We start from the raw sequence: 6,000 nt of genomic DNA on the forward strand, positions 1-6,000 counted from the left end.
ATGCACAACAATAAAATCTCAGCATGATATAATATGAAATACATATGCAATGGACATTCACCTTTATAATGTATAGACTTATACACAAAATTCTAATGTAAGTATGATATTTATACGAAATATATACATTGGACATCTAGCATCATGATGTACGATTTATGCTCTCAAATCCAGTCTCATATATCATATATATATATATATATATATAATACATTTATATATATATATATATATGCATTGGACATCGGAAACATGATATGCAGACTCATGCACACACACACACACAAAATCCAATCTCAGTATGATATTACATGAAATATGCATTGGACTTTCACTATTATAATGTGCAGACTTATGTACAGTAATCTCAACCTCGACATCATATATGTAAATACACTAAACTTTCAACATGTGCAGACTTCTACACACAAATTATTATATATACATTTTATATCCACAATCATAATTGTGCAGACTTATACACCAGAATCTAATCTCAGTATAATATTATATTTGATATTCACAATCATGATGTACGAATTGTGCGCATAAATCCAAACTCAGTGTATTATCATATTAAATATATTTATACATTAGCATAAAACATGATATGCAGACTTATGAACCCCAAAATCCGATCTCAGTATGATATCATATAACAAATAAATGCATTTGACATTCAGCATTGAATATTCAGACTCACACAAAATCTAATGTTAGTATGATATTACAAGAAATATATATGGAATAGACTTTCGCCATTATAATGTGCAGACTTATGCACACAAAATTCAAGCTAAGTATGATATCATATGAAATATATTATACATGGGATATAAAACATTATGATGTGCAGACTTATGAACACAAAAATCCGATATAAAACGATATAAAATATATATCGATGGACATTCACCATTATAATATGCTGACTTATGCACAAAAATCCGATCTCAGTATGAAACGATATACAATATATATCGATGGAAATCCACCATTATGTTTAGTTCAACTAAAAAAATAGACCCCCTATTCCTCAAGAATTAATTTTTTTTTATAGAAAATAGGCAAGAAGAAAAGGAATTAGCGCGGGAGAGAGGCTCTTTAACACTTCACTTCAGAAAAAGGGACAACTTCTACAGTTAAGGACGGCGAGGCAAATACTTCTTTCTCAGACTCAGACATTTGTTTAATTTAAAAAATATATATATATAATTTGGTCTTAAAGGTAAAGACCAGTATTGGAAACGCCCCAATTTCAAAAAATGAAATGGAAGCTCTCATTACGATTCATGTGAAAGAATATGTTTTGACTAATACATGATGATACAAATTTGCTGGGAAACCACCTACTAATTCATATATTTGGTAATTTTTTTTCTCTCATGGTCTGTTAGAGATATAGGGTAGTCCCATATACATCTTTCTGTGTATAGTGCTTGTAACTTTACAAAGAATGGGCCAAATTTCTTATCATTTTGATGATTTCAGAACCTTGCAGATGCTAGATGCTAGATGATCAACCTTTTCTGATCGATTCCACAATGTTTCTTTCACAATGCAATCGCATGACCAGAACTGGTCTTTATCTTTAAGGAAAAGGAAGAGACAGGATTTCCAACAAATGTGTAGATGTGAATGCTCGGGAAGGGAGGGGGGGGGGGGTTGTTGAGCTTTGGAGTGAAGGGGGGAGGAGGATATGTACGTTTGTATGTGTGTCTGAGTATGTGAGCGTGTGTGGTGTATCTGTCTGTCTGAAGGTAACTCTTTGATTTATAATATTCGTTCAGTATAATTAATTTGAAAACATTATGTACTGTGTATTTTTTGAGAGATGTACAATTTTCTTTATATTTTGAAATGTTATGTAAATCAATGAAACTGTATGTTTGTTTGTTATATATTTTGTACTGAATGAATACAATAAAATAATGCTACAAAACAAAAAACAAAATTATAATATGCTGACTCATGCACACAAATCCAATCTCAGGATGAAACGATATAAAATATATATGCGACGGACATTCAACATTATAATATGCAGACTTATGCACACAAATCTGATCTTAGTATGAAACGATATAAAAATAAATATGCGACGGACATTCAACATTATAGTATGCAGACTTATGCACACTAATCCGATCTCAGTATGAAACGATATAACATATATATCGATGGGCATTCACCATTATAAAGTTGAGACTTATACACAAAATTATAATGTCAGTATGATACTATATACATTCACATTCACCGTCATGATGTACGAATTATGTACAAAGATTCAATCTCAGAATGATATCATATAAAATATAAATGCATTGGACTTTCACCATTATACTTTGCAGACTAATTGCACACAAATCCAATCTCAGGATTACATCGTATCAAAAGCATATATATGTAAACATTGCACATTGAAGATGTTGAGGTGCAGACTTTATACAAAAGTCAAATCTCAGTATGATATCATATAACACATAAATGCATTGGACATGAAACATGATATGCAGACTTATGCGCACAAAATCCAAAGTCAGTATGATATCATATGAACTATATCTTCATTGGATACATTAAATATTATGAGGTGCAGACTTATGCACAAAAGTCCAAGCTATGTATGATATCATATGAAATATATACATATATTGGACATTAAACATTATGAGGTGCAGACTTATGCACAAAAGTCCAAGCTCAGTATGATATCATATGAACTATATACATATATTGGACATTAAACATTATGAGGTGCAGACTTATGCACAAAAGTCCAAGCTCAGTATGATATCATATGAACTATATACATATATTGGACATTAAACATTATGAGGTGCAGACTTATGCACAAAAGTCCAAGCTCAGTATGATATCATATGAAATATACAAAGCCAGGGTAATAATCGGGAGCGCAAGGAGGGTCAAATCTGACTGACATGAGCGCTATACTAGAACCCATTATTATTATTATTATTATTATTAAACATTATGGTATGCAGACTTATGCACAAAAGTCCAAACTCAGTATGATATCATATGAAATATAAATATAAACGTTGGACATGAAAAATGTTATGCAGACTTATGCACACAAAATCCAAACTTAGTATAAAATCATATGAAATATATACATACATTGGAAACATCAAACATTATTAGGTGCAGACTTATGCACAAAAGTCCAAACTCAGTATGATATCATATGATATATACATACATTTGATACATCAAACATTACGAGGACTGGTGCAGACTTATGCACAAAAATCAAAACTCAGTATGATATCATATGAAATATAAATATTATACAAATTGGACATTAAACATTATGGTATGCAGACTTATGCACAAAAGTCCAAACTCAGTATGATATCATATGAAATATAAATATACAAATTGGACATTAAACATTATGGTATGCAGACTTATGCACAAAAGTCCAAACTCAGTATGACATCATATAAAATATAAATATAAACGTTGGACATGATATGCAGACGTATGCACACAAAATCCAAACTTAGTATGAAATCTAATGAAATATATACATACATTGAATACATTAAACATTATGAGGTGCAGACTTCGAGAATGGAGATTTAAATATTGCATAAGTATCTTTCAAGGTAGGCAAGTATTCAAATTACACATAAATCTGCGATGAAAGGTTTCCAATTATTATTTGTAAATTCTACAGTGATTGATGTTTAATTTGATAAGACATTTGCGAATTTCATACTTGAATTATTGCTAGGTAGCATAAATATAAAGCTTGTCCTACGTGTACCTAACAACACGTAATGTATGCAATTCACATTCTGACTATTGAAATACAATTATTCTTAACATGTGAATGAAATATTTTGTATCGACGAAGTTAACAAAAATGTGAACATTACATGTTACTACATTACGAACATAGCCTATTCTAAAAAAGAAAAAAATGTAAAAAGGACACAATTGGGACTCACATATAAACCAGGCAATCCGAAAAGATTGTAGTTGTGACTACATTTGAAACAGGTTTCCAAATTTGCCATTTTGACGGCTACGCCTACCATTAAATAAAAACTATTATAAAGGCAAAAGTTTGGGATTGGTAATGAGTTTTGCCTATATGTTTTGTTTGTTATTAAAAAAAGGCTAATTCGCATGCATGGTAAACAATTAAACCATAAATAAATCACAGATTTCAATATTTAGTTTGTCTATTTTCCTTGTTCATACAAACTTGCCATATCGTCTTTCAGGTGGTCGTCTGCCAGACGTTGGTGACCAATTGCGATTAGGGCTTTCAACAATTCTTCCCGTTCTCCGGACCTTGTAGTCCTGTTCCTCCAATCACGAAGCATACTTAGTGTTCCCATGTATGTGACAGTTTGGTATTTTTCGTTCGTTTGTATGTAACGTGCTATTTCCGCAGCGTCAAAACCCAATTCTTTGCCTAGACTATCGATGTCAGTAATCTTATGAATCTGCCTAGCTACTGTCTTGAGAAGGTCGTCAAAATTTTGCTCACTGGATTCCGTGGTAGGTCTTTATTTGTATGGAGAAAATATGAAAAATTAATTTTTATATAATAATCTCACTTAACCGATTTTACAATGTATACTACCTCAAATAATTACGATTGTAAACCACATTTTCTATATAATGTGCCTTATATATATATCCACTTTGAAAAGATTTTCGGTTATTTCCGAAGCCTACGCATTGATTATAATTATTTTCATCTTTTTGGGGTCTCTCTTACTTTTTTGTTAGATGCAATTGTGCACATTTCCTAGCCGGATTATATGGTATACATCCTTTTGTGTAGCGTGAATGATAGGAGTCAAAGTATAAATTATTTATGAGTGCCAGGAGAACATAATTACTTTCAATTCTTTCAAATCTTACTTTTTTCTATTTTTTCTCATTCCATTAAAATAAGATGGGGGTATATATATATATATGTATCTATACAAATCTGAATATTAGTTAAAATAGCCTACTTATATAATAGCATTGCTAAATCGTTAAATGAAAATATAGTAATAGAACGCAAACCGAAATCATGGCAAATTTTGCTAATATTTGTTGTTGTTTTAAAAAATCTATGATGGTTAATATCATATCGAGACATTATTTGGTAAGGAATAAATGATTCCATCAATGATATTTTTGTCAATAATGATTAGCGTTTAGCGGCAATAACGATTAGGAAACAATTCGAACCTGGCTGAAGAAGTAGAAAATTCACCGGCTGCTGATGCACCTTGAGGAGGAATGTCGACTGGTGTGGATGCCGACGCTCCTGGGCATGTGGAATCTGTTTTTCCTGGTGATTTCTCGATTACTCCTATTTTAAGAGTGGGAAAATATGTTTACTTTGTAAAACTATGTATTCATTATGTTCATGATATTGGTTGTAAAATCATGTTGCATTTAACAATTTAATTACGATTTAATTAGACAAATATATTTCTTCATTGATTACATTTGTTGACTCCTTTGTATTTTATTGCGTGAACTGCTAGCGATCAAAATGCAATTCATGATGTTTAGTTTAAGTTTGAATCTAATCGATTTGTATTGATTAATGTAAGCAAAATTCTTACATCTCCATTAAGCATCTTTCTTAAAATTGGAGGGGAGGGAAATATAAAGATTCCAAAAAAGGACAGAACACACAGTAGGTGTGTATATATCTTAAAGAGGAAATCCATAGGTTTTGATCAAAGTTCATGTCTGCCCCTGACACTCAAAACATTCGTCAATGACAAAAGTTGGAACTTGGTTTAAAATTCGATCGATATGAGCAGTCGGAACTAAATTATTTTATATTAAAATAATAAATAGAACCGAAGTCGAGATTTTTAAAAATAATCTTGTATTATCTCATCCGTCAGTAGCTATGAACATTTTTTTTTAATTTAGGAGGTAAACATGATTACCGAATGTTAGTAAATTGAATCATCTAGAGGGATAACATTTAATAAAAACGATTCA

The sequence above is a fragment of the Strongylocentrotus purpuratus genome, unplaced genomic scaffold, assembly GCF_000002235.5.
Source record: "Strongylocentrotus purpuratus isolate Spur 01 unplaced genomic scaffold, Spur_5.0 spur5_scaffold_20, whole genome shotgun sequence".
In the NCBI taxonomy this organism is placed as follows: domain Eukaryota; kingdom Metazoa; phylum Echinodermata; class Echinoidea; order Camarodonta; family Strongylocentrotidae; genus Strongylocentrotus; species Strongylocentrotus purpuratus.